We start from the raw sequence: 21,158 nt of genomic DNA on the forward strand, positions 1-21,158 counted from the left end.
CCCACGTTAGAAAACAGTAATTGTGAATTGGGCACTGGATGGCAAAGAGACAAACCCAACTCTCCTTCCTTAAGCAATCAATATATTTATATTTTTGCAAAGCTATCAGTTAATACGAACAGGACAAACACATTTATAGTTGATTAAGAAGGTAAGGGCAGAATACTACAGACTTTAGGATCCGTATTTCCTTATATCGGAAACTAACAGTGTCTTTCCTAACCTATTCTAAGTGAGAACTCTGCTTGCAGGGAGGAAGGAAGGTACAAAGCGAAATTTCAGAAGTTACTCAGCTGAAGTTCTAACAGAATGCAATGAAAGCATACTGAAACTGGTAACGGGGCTGAGTGGAGTTCAGTTAGGTGAGTGATTGCCTAGCATGTACGAAGGGGGAGAAAAACAGAAGAGAGAGAAAAAAAGAGGGGAAAAGGAAAGAGGGAAGGAGAACAGGGAAAATACTAGCTGGTAGATGTACAGATTTGAGTGTCTATGACAGAAGTATTGATTTAATATTTTCATCAACCTAAATTACTGGTATAAAATATAATACACAAATGAATGATAATTCATGCCTATACTATGATGTTTAATAATTTCTCTATTTATTAAAAATTTCTATGGTCCTGACCCTTTTTCCATCAAAGAAGATTCTACTGCAGAAATACCTATTGCCTTCCTATCCATCCATGTTCTTACAAAGTAACAGAAAAAGACAAATCAATAACTCAAAACCTCTTCTGGAGAAAGACAGCCTCTGCTATACAGTCATGGAGCCATCAGGCTGAGAACATGTTAGAGCCCTGTTCACATGGAAGCCAAGATTTCTGCACTTGTAGGTAGAGGAGGGGCCTAGGTGTCCCATTCAGGGGCTCTTCCCCATGGGTCTCACCAGATGAAAATTCACTTGTTCTGCTCCCAGTTCATAACTAAGACACAAAGCTTCTATTTCCTGAAGCCCTGGCCTTACATTCAATGAAAACACCACTTCCATACATTTTGTCTGTTTCTTTTACATCAGGCTTGTATGTTCGGGAATGAGAAGACAAGCCTCACAGCCTTCCAAACTGAAACTTACTACTTGCAATCATGCTAAAATAGACTTAATCTAAAGGTCCAACCCTCAGAAGAATGGAGATAGAAATTATGTTAAAATTATGAGGTCAGGGCTGGAGAGATGGCTCAGAGGTTAAGAGCATTGCCTGCTCTTCCAAAGGTCCTGAGTTCAATTCCCAACAACCACATGGTGGCTCACAACCATTTGTAATGGGGTTTGGTGCCCTCTTCTGGCCTGCAGGCATACACATAGACAGAATATTGTATATATAATAAATAAATAAATATTTTTAAAAAAATTATGAGGTCAACTATACTGTTCCTTTTACAAGAATGTTTACAAGGGAGGGCCTATTATGATGAGAAAATGTTCATGATAAAATAATAAGTGAAAACTACTATTTAGAAATTATATAACTGGGTGATACAATTTTTAGGGAGCACTTGGGAGGCGAGGCAATCGGATTCCTGAGTTTGAGGCCAGCCTAATCTATAGAGTGAGTTCCAGGACAGCCAGAGCTACAAAGGGAAACCCTGTCTTGAAAAAAAAAGTTATATGTGAGGGGTTGGAAAGATGGCTCATAGTTAAGGGCACTGGCTGTTCTTCCAGAGGACCCAGGTTCATGTCCCAGCATCCATATCTGCTGGCTCACAACCAGAGTTAGCAACAGCTCAATGGGATTTGATATCCTTTTCTGGCCTCCACAGGTACTGCATGCATGTGGTACACAGATATGCATATAGGTAAAACACCCATACCCATAAAAATAAAATAAAAATGAAAAAAATCTAAAAACTACATGAGAAATATGAGATGAACTAAACAAAATGTTTAGATTTGTATAAAATATTTCTAGAAAAAAAATAGAACAGTTGCTATTAACAGTAGTGATTTCAGGGTGGGGCTCTGATTAATTTTTATAGCAGCTTCATTGAGATACAATTCACATTCTAAACAATTCACCCGCCAAAAATGTTTCAGCAGCTTTACAGTTATTCACAGAGCTGTGCCATCCTTACCACCACCTACTCCCAACAGTTTCATCATGTCAGAAGGAATTACAGGGCTGCAAGTACAGCCAGGAACGGAACCCTTCCTTAGCATGCAGGGAGCCCTGGGTTTGTGCCCTTGCACTTTCAGAAAGAAAAGGAAGGAAGTGGGGAAGGGAGGGAAGGGCAAAGGAGGGGGGTTCTCTATGCTTTAGGTGCTACCCATCGACTACTCCCCCAGAATAAGCAGCCGCTAATCTCACTTTGGCTCTACAGATTTCCTTGACATCATATAAACTTTTGCACCTAGTATTCAAGGTTCACCCATATTGATCATGTACCCATAATTCATATCTTTCTATTGTCACACAACATAATATTGCATGTGTATTCTATATTTTGTTTATTCATTCATCACTGATGGACATTTAGGTTGTTTCAACATTTTTTGACATTGTGAATAATGCTACCAACAGTTTTTGTACAACTTATTCAGGTATCATCTTAGGAGTGCATATGTGATTTTATTTTAAAGTTTTGTTCTTCCATACTTTTTATAAGGAATGGATAGTACTATCATCATTAGAAAAAATTACTAATAGGAAAAAATTTCCTCTTTATTTTAATTTCCCTGTGTGTCAGTACTTCCTTTAACCAATGTGTCATTCTTTCCACAGCTCAAGCCAGATACTTTGTAGTTAATTAACTAAAATATTCTTAATGAATGTTTACTCTGAACTGGACCCTATATTGGGCAAATTAGAGGATACCAAAAAAGAAGAAGAAGAAGGAGAAGGAGGAGGAGGAGAAGGAGAAGAAGAAGAAAGAAAGAGGAAAGGAAATCTTTGCTTTCAAACAAGGAATGCTAAACTGGGGAGGCAGGTAGGCGGGGGAGGCAGGTTTGCTTTCAAGGGTAAACTACCACACAGACAGGAATAAAAGAGCCGAGTAAAATCTAGCTGAATTGGTCCTTCTTCACCCCACCCCCGTAACGAAGAGTGAACCACTCTATCACTCAACACAAAACCCAAGTCTTTGTCTTTCCCCCATCTTGACTATCCGTTTCCCTCAAGTTCTTCTCCCTCTTCCCCCTCTCCTCCCCTACGACCCTCCCTTCTCCCTCCACCACTATGCTCCCAATTTTCTCAGGAGATCTTGTCTATATCCCCTCCCAGGGGGATCTATATGTCTCTCTTAGGGTTCTCCTTGACAGAGAGCAAAAAAAGAGATATCTTGATTGAGGGAGTCATTATGGGGCTTTCAAGAAACCTGGCACTAGAGAAATTCCCAGGAATCCACATGGATGACCCCAGCTTAGACCCTAAGCAATAGTGGAGAGGGGGGCCAAACTGGCCTTTCCCTGTAGTCAGATAGATGAATATCTTAAATGTCACTGTAGAGCCTTCATGAAGCAACTGATGGAAGCAGAGGCAGAGACCTGCAGTGGAGCACTGGGCTGAGCTCCCAAAGTCCAGTCAAAGAGTGGGAGGAGCGAGAATATGAACAAAGAGGTCAAGACAATGATGGGGTCTGAAACAGCTTACCTGAGCTAATGGGAGCTTACCAACTCCAGCCCAACAGGGAAGGAGCCAGCATAGGACTAAACTAGGCCCTCGGAATGTGGGTGACAGTTGTATGGTTGGGGCAGGCTTCAGGGCCACTGGCAGTGGTACCAGGATTGTAGGGATAAATGGCTTTCTGGAACCCATTCTTATTGGAGGGATACCTGGCTCAGCCTAAATATAGTAGGGAGGGCCTTGGACCTTCCTCAAAGCAATGTGACTTACCCTCTCTGAGAAGTGGATGGCAGGTGGGGTTGGGGATAAGGTAGAAGGACGGGGAAGAGGGAAGGGAGTGGGAACAGGGAATAGTAGGTAAAATGAAAAAAGATAGTCTTTTTAAAAATGAAATTAAAAAAGTCCAGAAAACAAAATCAAAACAAAAAAAACCCTTCTCTCATTTGTCTGTGCTGCATCAAGGCATCATTACAGCCCCTGTTAAAAAGGCATCTTCCCATCTTCCTGATGAGCAACCAACCAAGGCAGGGAGATTTTAAAGGCTCTTCCACCATGGCTAAGATTCCACAGAACAGAATAATTTGTGACTTTTTCTGTAGACATCCATTTCTACGCATGCATATCCAGACAAGATTTGTCTCGTTGAGAAAACAGTCGGCTCAACCGGGGCGGTGGTGGTGCACGCCTTAAATCTCAGCACACGGGAGGCAGAGGCCAGCCTGGTGTACAGAGTGAGTTCCAGGACAGCCGGGGCTACACAGAAAAACCCTGTCTCAAAAAACAAAACAAAACAAAAACAAAAAACAAAAGAAGGAGGAGGAAGAGGAGGAGGAAGAGGAAAGAAAGAAAGAAAATGGGCTCTACCAAAAGGTGATGTTCAGGCTGCTGAGGGAGAAAAGCCAACAGTTTTACCAGCCGCAATCACTGTGAGCTACAGTAACAACAGGCATTACAAGATATGCCCATGGATACACACTAGTGTGGCATAAATGTTATGGAGGTAACTAACTACTTTCTGATGGAATTTAAGGCCCACTCTACAGGAAGAAAAGCATGCCTGGTACTATAAATCTGGTCAAGAACTCATGGTTCTTGGGGAGCTCATAAACTTCAGGGGTGCACTCACTATTGATTCCTCTTTGAAGCTGTCCTCAGTTCTCAGATCTCAGCAGAGAAGCTACTTTAAGAGGGGGACAGTGGTTAGTGCAGAGACTGGAGAAGCCTACAGAGAAATAATGTCTTCTGGACATGGCAGGATGGCTGTACTCATAGCAGCTATGGTCGCCTGCACAAGGCCCTCACCAGATCCAGCCAATCAGCATTCTAGCATGAAGAGGAAGGAGGATGCTGAGCTTCCCACCACTAATTGAGGAGCTATGGAACTGATGGGCTTCTGGAAGTGGAGATTCAGTTTCCTTTAAGGATATGGCCCCATATAGGTCCAACCATACCCATGAGTGAATGGGCAGCATAAATTGAACTTGGTGAATTATTTTTTAAAAAAGAGGAAATGCAGGGGGGTTGGAGATATATCTTGGAAGAGTTAGGGGAAGGTGTACAAATACATTGCATGCATGTATAAATTTGTGCAAGAATAAATAAAAATACTGTATTTTTTTGAAATGGAAAGGTTGGGCTGGTAGGAAAGGGCACAAGCAAGCGAATGGTGGTATTGCTGAAAAGTGGCCAAGGAGTCTCCCTAGAATTTCTAGTGCAGAACACACCTAGCTGTTAAAAATGCCCCCATCATTGATGTACTCATCTCAGTCAAGCACCTTGTAAGAGCCTCACACAAATGGATATTGCTATTGCTCCCCAGGATCCCTAGGCCACAGGGAACTACACCTCACTTCAACTCAGCAATACATATTTAGAGAGTTGTGTGTGATACACATATCTGACTGAGAGAAGAGAAAGTTTTTTTTTCTTTTCTTTATCTTTTTCTCTATCCCATCATTCCTCATTTCTTCCTTCTTTTCTGCAACCAAGTGTCCTATAAAGCCCAGGTATTTTGCCGCTGTGCCTGGCTGGGAGTTAACTTTTTAAACAGAATATTCTAGTTAAAATGCATTTAAAGGTTCTAAAGAACAATATAATAAACATCCTTTTTCATAAGACATTAAGGTTTTAGGTCTTAAGGAACAGATGAATAGAAAAATAAAATTACATAATTTTAGAAGTCAATAATAGAAAACAAAGGTTACAATTGTCCTACCTAAGGGAAGCATAAAATAGTTTGGAGAATGACTTGAGTGCCAAATAATAACAATAAAAAACAATCAAACAATACCAACATTAAAAGAAAGCAGGATACATTAGGAGACTGCAGCCAGTCCCAAATAGGATTCTGGACTGGGCATCCCTTGCCTCTCCTCTGTATCCTTCCCTGAAACTATGCTAGCCCATGAACCATGTGTCACGACAACAAAGAAAATGCCCCGGTTTAAATAGAAAGAAGCCAACATTCATTGCACCCTCTATGCCTGCTGAGGCTCCAGGGGACAAGAGCTGTGTATACAGCAATTAGGAAAACAGCCACAGCTAGAGTAGGCCCTCCTGAAGACTGCAGCAGGAGAGTGCCAGGAACAGAGCTCTGGTGGAGGTGTGCCCACATCCCAGAACCTGGAGAAAGGGGGTTCTAAAGGGCGAGTCTGAAATGTATTTTGCTGAACATGACTTGCCTTGCTAAACCTGGTTTTTGTCACAGCTATTATGCCCTCAATTTCATGAACATCGTGTTCATTTGGAAAGGAAAAGGGAAAAAAATAGCTGTTTTTGTGGTAATTGCACATCAATACCAGGGACCTATTATTTCTATTAAGTTAATTAACCTATTTTTGAAAAGTATACAAAATAGGTCACTTAAGTGGGTGTGACCTTGCCCAGTGAACTATGCTTTTAAACTGTCTCCAACTATTAAGATTTATAGACCTCTTTATCAACATCTTGGTTTGAAAAGGCTGGCTGAGTGAAAGGCATGAAGTACCAGGCTGAAATCCCTATCAATCAGCCTATTATAACTTAATGATATTTAGATGATGTGATTAGATTTTCAAATTGAATGCTGTTTAATCTAAATTCCAGAGAGCTTATGTAATCCTGCCACATCTTTAAGGCGCAGGCAAACACTGTGAAGAAGAGAAATTTGTATCAATACAAATACTGTTCCTCAACCCCAAAAAGGAGAAAACTGGTTAATCCTGGGGTGGAGAGGGGAGAAAAAAAAAAGGGAGAGAGAAAGAAAAAAAGAAATAGCTTCTAAATCATCACTCATATTGTCATTGAAAGTATGACTGATCTCTATGCAGCTGAGCAGCATGCTGGGTAGTGAACAAAAGTTCTGCCTTATATTCTGTGGCAGACTAGACGAAATAAAATTTCTATAGAGAGGCATTTCTATTAAAAGTAGTAACGTTCCAGGTACAAAGTGGTACTTCCTTCGGACCTCTTCTCATCCAAGGGTCTCTGCTTGTGTACCCCCATGGCTGGCCCACGGCACTGATGACATTTGTACTCTGAAAGCATCTAGTGATTAAGATTGCAGCCAGGGCTTCTCAGCTCTCACATTCTTAGAATTTCAGCTCACTGAGAGAGTGTATACAAACTAAGAGACAAGCTAAGCTAGCCTTAGAGTCTGCAAGCCCACATTCCATACACATGGCATCTCCGTTCTTTCAAGACTTCAACTGCAGAAAACCTGCACAATGCCAGAGTCACAGCACCTCGGATCTCCTCACGCTTAGGCACTCAGAATCTGCTGAGCAGCTTTCAGTGTGCACGAGCTGGCACTTTAGCACCTCTGGGGGTGGGGACAGGGACTCTGGGCTTCTTGTTTAGTCTCTGAAGTTCCAGGCTCTATCTCCAGCTCTATTTCTCCTTCAACACATCTCTCTGCTTGCTTCACTCCAAGTAAACTGTATTACTTGCAATTTCCTACCTACCCTGTTACTTTTTTTCCCACCAGCATAATTCCTTTTGGGGAAATATTTTTCCATCTCCTTGGGTTCAAATCCTACACATATTTCACAAGCTTAGAGGTTATATCCTGCATGTACTTAGCTATCTGGCTTCTGGAAAAGTGGACCTAAAGGAGTTGGGAACTCAAAGACATCAGATATGGCAGAAGTTAGGGCTCAGAGAGGTACTGAACCTGAACTGAAATGAAAGATAGAATGGGCACTTACATTCTGAGAAAGAACACATCCTCATATCTTGTCCCGTTCTCTCCCTCAGTCCCCCAAACTCTGACAATCAGTTGCTTTAGAGTCACTGAAAATTAGGAAGTTCTCTGACAAAGAGATGCCATGACATGCTGCAGACACAGAATCTTGGAAGTTCCCCCCACTAAACAATAGGATCTTTCTTCAAACTGTCTAATAAAAGTATCAATTAACAAACCTGTCTCCACACCCAGGGCTGTTGTCAAGACTATTTTAACTATGCAAAGATGTGTTGCATTTGGTTTTGCTTTAGAATCTGTGGAAATTATTTTAAATATGTAAAGATGTGTTGCATTTGGTTTTGCTTTAGAATCTGTGGAAATTATTTTAAATATGTAAAGATGTGTTGCCTGCCTAAGGCTCCCAATTGGTCTAATAAAAAAAAACGAATGGCCAATAGCTAGGCAGGCGAGGGATAGGCAGGGCTGGCAGGCAGACAGAATAAGTAGGAGAAATCATCTAGGTTCGAGAAAGAGGAGAATGAGAAAGTAAGAGAGGGACATGCCTCAGGCCAGAAGTCTGGCGGCCATTAACTACACGCTGGAAGCAGCGGAAGTAAGATGTACAGCAGGAAAGAAAGGTAAAAATGCCCGAGGCAAAACGTAGATAAAGAGAAACAGGTTAAGTTATAAGAGCTAGCAAGAAACAAGCTAAGTTAAGGCTGAGCATAACTGATAACAAGTTTCTGTGTCATGATTTGGGAGCTAATTGGTGGCCCAAAAGAAAAGCCTGTTACACAGGGCTTCTAGCCTGTGTGTGTGTGTGCATGGATCCTTACTATTGGGTGTGGAAGGGTTTCCCAACATCATCAGACTTGTGAAGAAAATCTACAACATGAAAGACAAAGAACAAACCATAACCACATCAGTGTTAACTACCTCAAAGAAAATCTATGTTCTCAATAAACCAGTCATGTTAAACTACCTCAAAAAAAATGTTCTCAATAAAACTAGTCACGTTAAAATTCTAAAGGACACCTCTAAGAATATACATAAAAGATGAGTTTTAATATTTAGCATTTTACTTTGATAAAAATCTAGATAATAAAAATGTAGAATTATTTTATTAAATTAGGCTCACCAGAGGCTTGATTAATGAAGCAATATAAATTTGGCCCATTTATATCTTATTAGGAGCCACCCTAGTTTTATGTGTCACTGTCAAATAAAACCAAAATGTTTCTTTGGGCTCCAAAATTATCTTCTGTCTATTCTCTATACTATTTTTCCTTCCCAATATAGTAGCCAAAGTTTGAATTTCTTCAGAACTCTTTTCTTGATGATTTCACATGAAGAAAGCTACTGGTTTCACTAATGTACACGTGACTTGACATGTAGCTTGCAAATAGATTAATGTGTCTTTTTTTTTTTTTTTTTGGTTTTTCGAGACCGGGTTTCTCTGTAGCTGTTGGAGCCTGTCCTAGAACTACCTCTTGTAGACCAGGCTGGCCTCGAACTCACAGAGATCCGCCTGCCTCTGCCTCCCGAGTGCTGGGATTAAAGGCATGCGCCACCACCACCCAGCTAATGTGTCTTTCTTAAGACAAAAAGCCTAAGAAGAAAAGGATGCTAGGAGGATCAGTAGATCCAGCTTCAAAACACCATCATCACAGGTCCTCAGGAATGTCAATGACGTATTCTGAAATTATATTTTTTAATCTCTTAAATATATTTAATAAAAATTATGTGATATAATTATTTTGAAAATTAAGATAAATACTTATGAAGAACATCTAAAGATGTGTGAGGCTTAAGGAGCTCCCCCATTCGAGAGACAGGGTTTCTCTGTGTGTAGCTTTGCCTGTTTTGGAACTCATTCTGTAGACCAGGCTGACCTCAAGCTCACCTTGAGCTCAAGACCCACCTGCCTCTTCCTCCTGAGTACTGGGATTAAAGGTGTGAGCCACCACCACACAGAAGATTAAATAGCTTCTTAATAAATGAGTCCTTATGGCTAATTTTCAGACTATGGCTGGCCCTTCAGTCATAGCAATTAAGAAAAGACCTAGTCTATCCACCACATCAAATCCTAATCTGAATTCTTAAAGTCATTTCAACCCTGCACTAAAAATGAAGTACATCTGGGCAGGAAGATACACTGCGGGATTTAAATGCATCAATTGAATCAACTGACCACATTCTATCCCTGTCTCAGCCACTGATCTCAACATGGGAAGGCAAATGAAGTAAACAGGCAATGGATTATGGAGGAAAGACATATGCAGATTCAGGGCCTCTCACCGGAACCATGAGAGAAGCATAGGCAGTAAAGGGTGGGATTCAAGGATGTGGTGACCAATTTCACTTGAGTCACAACAGCTCAGGGTGGAAGGAGGTTTTTTTTTTCTTTTTAAATAAAATAAACATTTTTCCAATCAAAGAAGCAGGTAGGAAAAAAAAAGTAGTTTATGGCTGCAACAAAGGCTACAAGAAGATGTGAGGATAAATTAAAGTGAAAATCAGTAGGCCTTCAATAACCAAAACAAATGTAAATTTTATCTCCGCTCACAGGAGCCACCACAAATCTTAAATCAGGACACAATACTTGTACTATTAACCTGAGTCCAATATGGGGATAGCAAAGGGACAAGACTGGTGGCAGCAAGGTAGATGGGCACAGCCTGATTAAAGTCATAACAAGAATGGACAGAAAGGACATAAAACATCAAGGGGGTCAAATGTACAGACAATAGGGAATATGGGGAGGGTTTGCTGTCTTGACAGAGAGGGTGGGTGGTGATTCTAGCTAGAGAGAAAAGTAAATTCAAAAACAGGATACTAAATTTATGTGAGACATTAGAAAATACTGTGCACAGCCAAGTAGAGAAGTTGACTGGTTAGCTGGACTTAGAGGTCTGGAGATCAGGAGAAAGATGTGGTATAGAAACACAGAAGTGGGGATCAGTAGCAGACTACTGCATTATGAGCTTTCCAAGACTTCTAGCAGTCCCCCCAACACTCAGCCTCTCCTAACACATAAGTAGTATCTAATCACCTATAATCAAAGATATCTGAAGGTGCAACTAGATTTATAGCTGAAAGAATCTTAAGTGAAGAGTTGGCATAGAAAATAAAACATCTCCTCCAGAAAGATATGCCAAGGATTTTGATTATTACAATCCAGTTCTAATTTAAATAGAGGCTCAGTTACTTAGAAGGCAGAAGTAGGAGAATACCTTTAGTACAGGAGCTTGGTAGTGGTCTGTGTCACATGGCAAGACCTCACATATATATATATATATATATATATATATATATATATATATATATATAAAGAAAAAAGAAGATAGGACAAATGATTGTCAAATACAAGTAAATCTAAACTGGATAAAATAAATGTAATGTTTATTTAGCAAATATAAAGTACATTAGTATATAACATAAGGAAGTGTTAGGAAATGTAATAGAAAATAATAAGTAGTATGGAAGAAAAATTCAGAGTGTATAAATAGTAGTAGTAGTAATCTTTTTCACCCTTTAAGATACAAGAACTTGATACTTTCTCTCATTAGTTTTAAGGACATGCCTGTCAGGTAGGTAAATGGATAGAGCTGTTAACTTCTCTGTACAGCTACAGAAACTAAAACATAAAAAGAGCACAAGGAATTCACCTGGCCTCCCAGCAGGACCTTAAAGAAAGGCTGGATAAACATAACAGATTTCAAACTCCAGGTTTGCACTGTCTCCTCCACACGATTAGTGTCAACCACCACTCGTGTGATGTTACCACTGAGTGCCTGCACCATACTCATGGCACTGTGCCAGGACACTCTCTGATGGGGTAAGACACCAATGCAGAGAAATTCTAAATGGAGACATGCATATAAGGGATTGTTCTCTAAGGCATTCCAGCTACGTTTTTATGCTCCATGTTTAGTAAATTAGGGTTACTATACATCATGGGAAACTACAAGGGATTCCATGAGCTATTTGAAATCTCAACACAAAAGAGCTGACATTTGGAAGAGCAGGTAGGTTTTGATCAAAGGAAAAAAAGAAAGTGGAATGACAGAAAAGGTGGCAGGAAGCAGAGATATTGGATCACCAGTGAAATCTGGTCCAGGCTTGGAGTGGATGGGACTTACTTTGATACCATAGCGCTGCATCCCACTATGAAATAGCTGGTCTATTTCTCACTAGTTCTCACCAGACAAGCATGTACATCACAAAACAAACAGTCCAATTCTTAACAGAGCCCTTTGCTCCAAAGACAAAAGTCTAGATGAGTAAAGAATGAGTTTCTGTGACCTACCCCCTTACTAGTATAAAGAGGACCATTTACTCAGGGCTCTATCTGAATTTAACCTTCAGAAAGCTATTAACTGTGTATGCAAAAGATGGCATGTCACTGGGCGGTCTTCCCTCTGGGGTGACCAACAGAGGTTCCCAGGTTTACAGGCAACATTAACTGGTACAATGCTCCCAATGAGTTACTCATGGTACATAAGAATAATCTCATTTTAAAGTGATTTTCACAATCTCCCTACAGAAAGCCATCTGAAAGCACTTAAGAGATATACTTATACCCCTGATGTTTAAAAAAGGGTGGAAAATCCTTCCTGTCTTACTTCATAAAGGTTATTGAAAATGCCATGCGATTAATATTATTTATTTGGCATTGAGTTAAACTCCAAAGGTAACACTTAACCATTCTGTTTACCAAGTTAATCACCAGATTTGTTTATTTTGTCTGATTTACTAGGACAAATACTTTGAGTGTCTGAAATGTTTTATCTGGCCCTGGGAAAGGAAAACGAAAGGAGTTTTGTGCATTTATTAATAGATAAGTGCAAACAGGCCCTATCCTATCATATGAACAGCTAGGACCTTTGGCCACGTTTACTGAAAATAAAATTAGCCTTGGCTGGCAGGTACTTATCAGATCTGAGAATAATTAACTACCCACATCTGGTACTCGTTACTGAAAATGCTAGTGGGAGCCATTACGTTTGGTAAGGGTTTTATTTCCTGACCAGCTAACCTCCCCATAACATACTATTGGAATGCTTGCTTTGGTCCCAAACATTCTGCTGGCAGCGCCAGGAGGACTTCCACAAGTTTTTCCCTCACCTCAACCCAACAGAAGGACAATTTCAGAAATCCAAACTATATCACCAAGACATGCTTGGTTCTCACAGGATGCTCACCAACTCACCACGGGGAACTCCCGCCCCATGGAGTCCTGGGACCTTTGCAAACAAACGAGGACCAATTTGAGTTAATCAATAATAACGTTTTGTACTTTAAATTTTGTTTTTGTGGTTTTTAGAGGACTTCAAGGAACTTCACCATGCAGAATAAAATAAGTGTAGTTTTCAAGGTTCAAGAAGCCCTGGAACTAACAGCTTCCATCATTAATGAGATGAAAAACCAGGAATAAACTCAGGTGCCCCTGTGTCTAGTTTGTTTTCTATTCTAACAATTACTTTACTGGGTAATAATTTTCACAATTTTATTAAAGCAAAGGAAATGCTCTGAGGCATCCATATAAATAAGCAAAGCATAATAAGCTCTTTTCTATTCATGTAGCAGGAATTAAGAGGCAGGAAACTCAAGGCCTCTGCAATTAGCTTGCTGTGAAATCCTAAACAAGTGGCTTGTTTGTCAAGTGACCTCTCATCTCCGTGCTCTCTGTAAAACCCACATTGCATGGCTGGGCTGAGGAGCACCCTTCTGACAGTGCCGGGAAAGTGTCTGCAGCAGATCAGAGATAAAAATGTCAGCTCTTCAAGACCTTTGTTTTTTTCTTCTCAAAGAAAACAGTAAGCTCACTGAGCTCGAATCAAAAATAAACTGTGCCATTTTACCTCACACCATTTATTAAGGTATTTTTGTGACATGTTTTGTAGAGAAATGTTGCTTCTCCTAATGTGACACAGGAATTTGCATGAAAATCGTGGGTAATCTGAAGATCAGCAGCTGCCCTGTTTCTAAGGAAACAGCAAATTGAATTCTATTAACAATGAATGGAAGGCCTCTCCGAACACACAAGCCTGACTAACACAGGCTAGGTGGGTGGACATCAGATACCTCCGTGGATGAGGACAGGAACTAAGAAGCTGGGAAGCCTAAGGATATGAAGCCAGTAATTAGGGGTTGAGAAACAGAAGGAGGTAGGAATAATAGGCAAGAAGGGAATTCAATACTAAGGAGGGAAGAGAGGCCAAAGAAAAAGAGAAGAAACAGAAAAAAACAATGAGCATTCTGGGATTAAATCGTACAGTCAGGTGAAGTAGTGAGACCACACCATGGGGTGTCACGGGAGCATCAAGAGCTGAGAAGAAGTGAGAGGAGGGTCAGCCATGTGAAAAAGCAAGGCAAGTAGGAATTACTGGTTGAAATCTGAGAAAATGTTAGTTGCTCTGGATAGGGCCCAACAGGGACGAAAAGAATCCAAGAGGAATACATTAATAATTATAAACAGGAGCAGCCATGAGGATTTAGAACGTAGCACTAAGAAATTATTTGTACAAAACTGGCAGAATTAGAGGATGCTGAGCCTCAAATAGAACTCCAACAATAACATGGAGTGACTGGACTGTGGAAACTTTCTCGTGTGGATGCCATGCGTGGTGTCACGCTCCTCATTCAGCTATTTTACTGGGAAACTAGCTGAGGTCTGACTTCCCAGGTTTCGTTTGGATATATCTGCTCAATCCAAGTATTGAGGAGGTAAATGGTTTCAGCTACTTTCATTTCACTAAATATGGAGGTTGATTTCTTTGAAGAGTTAACAGAACACATTAACTCCGTTCCTCTAGCTCTATCATTCTTCCACAAAGCACCTGATTTTACATGGCCAGCTTTAGCACGTGGAGTCATGGAGACACCACAAAGCACCTGATTTAACATGGCCAGCTTTAGCACATGGAGTCATGGAGACACCACAAAATATTCACAGTAACAAACATTCTGACCATTGTCTAGCATAATAAAATCTTTTTGTTATCAAAATTTTTTGGAAATGCTTTGGCCAAGAGCTTTAAAAATAGTTGTTAATTTTTCCTCAAATGTAAAATATTTAAATGTTTAAAGGTTTCCAAGACAACCTTAATTAAATATTTGTTTAAAAGCATCCAGTATTAAATTTAAGATACCCTACATAAATGTGTATGTAATACACACACACACACACACACACACACACACACACACACACACACACACGGAGAGAGATATTAAAACTTAAGTAAAGGTCTCATTCTTTTTATTCTGCAGCCTAGGCTGGTCTTAAATTCACTAGAATGAGCAATAATTCTCCTGTCTCCTAAATGCTGGGATTACAGGTCTGATCCACCATATCTGAGCTTAGATTTACTTTGAGGAAAAATTACATGTCTTATTTTTGAATAAAAATTATTTCTGCATAGTTAACATGTATAAATTAATTTTAAAGTAATTTATGCTTATTTAAATTTACTCATTAAATAAGAATCACTCTAAAGCTGGGTGGTATGAAATTTAAAGAAAATTGACTTATGAGACTATCTAATTTTACTTTGATGTTAAAATTAATACAATCTTGTTCAATATTGATTCTTTCTTTCAAAATTTAGGCTAAGGGCAATTAGTCTAAAACTAGAACCTAGAAAGCAGGGTTTCTCACCCTTGGCACTGTGACACTGCAGGCGGGGGAAGGGTTTTCTTGGGAGCTATTAAACCATCTGCATCCTTTAGCCACCAGCATGCCTGCCACCTCCATACATACTTACCACAACCAAAACCATCCCCAAACATTGTCACATGTCCTCTAGGGGCAAAACTATTCCCTTGGAGAGTAGTGCTTTAAAAGTGTCTATAGATACAACAAAGCATTGGGAAAGGAGAAGGGTTTCACATGTAGTCAGCTATGGAGTGAAATTCAGGGTCTATCACTCACCAGTTGTGTGGTCTTAGGCTTCCTAATTAAGGAGCCCCCAAAGTTCATCATAAGAGGAAGGGAATAATCACATTATAATAGACATTTCTCTTTGCCTGCCCAGAATACTAACCCCCATACCTTCTTGAATTATTGGGAACTTTAGTGAGGGTCTCACAATGCTACTTATTCTAGTATTCATTTCTGTTGATGTGATTAAATACCCTGACAAAGAGCAGCTTAGTGGAGAAAAGGCGAATTTTAACTCACGATTTAGGTTACAGTCCATCATAGCAGGGAAGCCGAGGGGATGAGAACATAAAACACTGGTCATGCATCACATCCACAGTCAAGAGCAGAGAAAGATGCACGCATGCATGCTTACTTTCTCTAGACAATTAAAGAACCAATCCCAGGTAAAGGTACTACCTACTTTTAATTTGGGGTCTCCCCGTGAATTAATGTTGTCAAAACAATCCCCCACAGACATGCCCACAGGCCAACCTGATTGAGAGTCTTTTCCCAGGTAATTCTACCTGTGTCGAGTTGATAATAGAAACTGGTCCTCACACCCATCCCACTAAGCAAGCATTGTACCACCATGCTATATCCCTCAGCTATACTTTTATTTTTTATTTTGAGGACAGTCTCTGTAAATTGTTCACAGTGACCTTGGACTCTGTAGCTTAGGTTGGACTTAAACAAAGAAATCCTCCCCAATTGTGGTGCACCACGCCCGTCTGCGCTCTATGCGCCACCATACAGTTTGTGAACCGGGCAAGGGGCTTGAGATTGAAACACACACAAAGACTCACAGACAGAGACACGGGTCATCCTTGAAACAGGAATGCCCCAAGAATGCCCCCTTTATTGTGTACAGAGGCAGCTTATATAGGGATCCTTAGGGGCTGGAGAGATGGCTCAGAGGTTAAGAGCATTGCCTGCTCCTTAACTGATAGCCACGCCCCAGCCAAACCTACCAGAAACCATCAGGAACTCCTGAGAGTCTCGTGCTCAGAGCAGATGTAGGCACTCAGACCAGGGGAAAACAAGTTACTTACAAGAAATTCAGGATCTTGAGGTTCACAGCTCCCAACACCCAATGCCTAGGATTACAGGACGGGACCACCAGGTCCAACTCTAGGATCTCACATGGGAGGGGATTAAGGTATTCTTTCGTCCTTAAGAAGAATTAAATCTCTTCTGCTCTTGGTCCTAAGACTCTGCCCCGGGGTAGAACATATGAAGCATAATTCACTAGTAAAATAAATGCAACCCCAAGCCTTAATGTCTGGCATGTGGGCTATAGTGGAATAATATATATATATTATTAGACTCGATTCTGCAACCTCTTGCTGGAGCAATCAGGAGACGTTCTCTTTCTGCTCAGCTGCCCTGATAGCAGGGCTTTAAGCTTGGAGTTTCAAAGTGGGAAAAGAAGAAAGTAGAGCCTGAAGAAATGATGCTGATGTGTCTGTCCTCAGACACACCAGCAGTGATGAGTGACTTAATTCCTTAATTGTAAGTCTGTGTCACTTAGAAGAAAATAAAAATCTTAGCCAATATAGTACCTATTTCAAACACTGTTGAGAGAACAGGGCATGGTAATAAATGTAACTGCTCTATAAAGAGCTTCTTTGAATTCCTAATCCATACAAATCACACATACACTGTTCTACAAGGGCTCAAAGCACAATACAGTCAAGCAGAAAACAACAGATTCTTTGACTTGAATTTAACTTCTTAATAAACTAGAAAATATCACCCAAAATGTCCTTTTTTATTTCAGAAGCCTGAAAGAAGGGATTTATAGTTTGTAAATTAAAGTAAAACAATAGGACCAGGACTAGAAAGAATCATTTATAATTAAGATAATTATTAATACAATTAAAAATTAATGCTGAAAGTCCATGATAAAGATGGAGTCAAGATAGTTAGGCTTTAATTTCTGACTCAGGTTCCAATATAGCTTGGTAGGGAATAGCAAATACAATCACATTTCTAAATTGTACGAAGTGGAGACAGCATCTAATATTCAAAAGCATAGTCAAGCATGGGAGTTGTAGCCTAATTAAGAATGCTGAGCGACAAGTGAAGAAACCCAGGTTCAAGTCCCAACTTCACCAGCACTAAACAATGCAGTATTAACAAATTACCTAGCCTTTTTGATCTTGAGCTTTTCCTTAAATAAAGTGAAAGGCCTATACCTGGTTATTAGTTACACCTAGCTCTGAAGTTTTACAATTCTACTGTAAAATTGATTGCTTTTGATGACCAGAAATAAATCACACCAAGTATGTTGTAATTCCTGTTCAACGTTTGTGCTATCTGGGAGTTTATGCAGTGACAAGTTTCAACTATGCAAGTCTACTGAGAAAATAAAACCCAGGTTAAGCATTATTTGGGAAGAATAAGAGGGGGAGTGCTCATACATGTTTCAAATGCCATTCAATTACAAGGTCCTACAATAGAGAAGTCGGCAGCTTTGTGTTGTGGGTATAGGGTGGCACGGTTGATCTGTGTCTCTAAAAGCTGAAATAATTCACAAGGCCACCCACTGACAAGTCCACTGAAGCATAAAGTAATCGGGTTAATAAATGACTGCTTATAATTTCCAACAATTTCCAGATAGGAAAATGAAAATCTAAAACCAACAACTACATGATGGGGTGACAAGCAGGAGCAGAAATAAGAAAGAGGAGAAGCAATTTCTAACACAATGTCTGAGGTCAAAGCGCTGAAAGTAGCAACTGTCTCAATTCTATAAACTATAAAGGCTGAAGAGGAAAAACTAAAAATTGGGTTCTGCTTCCATACATATAAACTTTTATCTATTTTTTTGCTAAACACTGAAAAGTGAAGAACTCTCCACTAAGATTTACATGCGAAATTTCAAGCACAGAAAATGTGCATATGATTGTTTAAGTGGCCATCCATACATTATAGCTAGTTTGAAGAATGACCAACTCCTGCCAATATTACTGCATGTACCTTTACCTACACTCGTGAAATGAAGTTCAGTCTAAACTAAAATTAAGCAAATATTCTGGGAGCTTTAGTTTCCATATTTGAAAAATACAAGCAATTATTCTAACTTCTAGACATGAAGTTGTAGAAAATGACCATGGATTTAAAAGCTCTTCTGAGTCTGCGGTAGGTGATCGTTATAAAATAAGATGGATGCCGGTTGCGGTGGCGCACGCCGGTAGGATTTGCTGAAGGAGGATCACGAGTTCAAGGCCAGCCTGGGCTACACATTGGGCTGGAGAGATGGCTCAGAGGTTAAGAGCACTGACTGCTCTTCCAGAGGTCCTGAGTTCAATTCCCAGCAACCACATGGTGGCACACAACCATCTATAATGAGATCTGGTGCCCTCTTCTGGCATGCAAGCATACAGGGAAGGAATGTTGTATACATAATAAATAAATAAATAAATCTTTTAAAAAAATAAGATGGAAATGAAATCAACTGTTGTTTAAATAGGTCTTTCTCCTAGGCAACATAATGTTTTTGGGGGGAAACTTATTTTTCATTCTCCCAGCACCTCTTCACGGCCACTGAAAATATTAGCACTCACTTTCAGCAGATATGAGAAATAAAATCAATTATTCAACCCAGGTCAAATGAAAAATCAATAGTGAAGGCAAAAAACAAACCCATATTTTCTGATTCTCTATGATCTATCATCATCCTACACCATTTGTATTGTTACCATGAGAAAACAATTCTTTTCTCTAAATGAAATAGACTTATGCTCTAAGGAGTTTCCTACATTTAAAAGAAAACTGTGTTGTGTAACATGTGGGCATTCAAATGCATTCACAGACTTTAAAGCTCACTTTGTAGATCCAGACAAGCACACTCCTTGCTTGGCTTGGCTTACCTAAAGAAGACAACGAGAAATAAAGGAAGAAAATTAAACACACCTGTGCCTCACTGGAATTGAACAATTATAGCTTGCCATTTCATAGGCTTGAAACTTTAAACCATTGACTTGGCTGGTGCAAAAATTACCTCAGTGTTATACTGAAGAATTATACCACTTGGGCCCACTCCATAGTGCCATAGGCACAAATGATGCAACTTCCAGCTCAGAGAGCTTTTACAGCATTTACCAAGTCATTAGAACTTTGTATGCTTTAGACATTTTCCTTCCGATTCATACAATGATCTTGTTCACTGAGTTTAGTCAAGGCAAGTTGGGATCTGGTAGGAGACGCACGGAGGAAAGCTGTGCAAAGGGTGTGGTGGGAAGTCCACCGTGAGCTCGTCTCCCTGAAAGTTGTCTATTAGTCAGCTCATGGGAGATGCCAAAAGCAGAATGCTTATTCTTCTGTGATCTCAAGGAAAGCTGGCTGTGGTTGAGCACTGTCTTCTAAGACTATCACAGAGAAATAAATCATGGGTTTTTAAACCCTCAGATGAGGAGTTTAGAAGTCTATATAAGAAGTCTTCTCCAGGAACTTCTCACCAACTTGGAAAGTAATACTGTTGCTTACTGACAAACCAAAGTAAATTAACATTTCTTTTAAAAAGTCCAAAATGAATAGGCTTTCAATATATTTAAAAATTAATGGTTACCAACATGATTGCTTTTCTTTAGGATGTGGAGCTCTGTGGACTGTTATTTCTAAAATATAGCAGAATGGAACTAAAATCTACAGGCTCAGCTTGTCTAATCCTAAAATCCAAAACCGGAAACTTTTTGGAGGGCAGGATGATGCAACAAGTGGAAAAATTTCACACTTGACCTCACGTGACAGGCCACCCACAGGGCATATTACAAGTATTTATCTGAAATTATGTTCAGGTAGTGTGAATGAGATATATATGAAAAGCAGGTGAACTTCCCATTTAAATTTGATTCCCACCCCCATGACATATCATCCTGTAGATACAAACATTCCACAATCCAAAGTAGTCTAAAATTCGAAACATTTTTTGGGTTCCAGCATTTTGGGTAAGAAGAGAGAGTCGGTCAATGGTAGAAAGAACAGTGAGCGGGCACTCAGGCAGCCCGGGTGGCCATCTTCATCAGAATTAAGAACTTACTAGTTTCGTTGGGCAAGGTTGAGACACTTCAGAACAGCAGCTTTCTCAGCTATCAAATTACATAAGGGGTTTGAAAGAGACCTGAGACGTCTTTTAGTTCTACAATCCTCAGATTACCCAGCTCAATAACTGCTACTATATGATTTCTATATAGCATGTTCATTTTCACAATCTACTTATTATGTAAAAACTTAAAATGAGAAGCAAAACAACTTGAAGGACTGACATATAGCTCTTGTTTATGGATATGAGTTAAAAAAATGGAAATCAGAAGAAAAGTAAGGTCTTCCTAGTTTTCCAACTTCAGGCCATTTTCAAAGGTTCAGAATAGTCATTTATGGAGTGCTGACCTACAATAGGTTCTAAATACTTGAATATTTAATCTTTTTGCCCTTTTGTTCCCCACAATCCCAACAGAGGTACACAGCGTAAGTCTTGTATAAACTACACTCCACTTTGAATCAAAGA

The 21,158-nt window shown here is 39.8% G+C and overlaps 1 protein-coding gene across 12 annotated transcripts in view; it reads right to left on the minus strand.

Moving 5' to 3' along the window:
* Positions 1-21,158, minus strand: part of LOC119818468 (DNA repair protein RAD51 homolog 2-like) — a 437,860-nt gene that overhangs the window by 261,126 nt on the left and 155,576 nt on the right. The window lies entirely within an intron of this gene.

The sequence above is a fragment of the Arvicola amphibius genome, chromosome 7 (genome assembly GCF_903992535.2).
Source record: "Arvicola amphibius chromosome 7, mArvAmp1.2, whole genome shotgun sequence".
Classification (NCBI taxonomy): Eukaryota; Metazoa; Chordata; class Mammalia; order Rodentia; family Cricetidae; genus Arvicola; species Arvicola amphibius.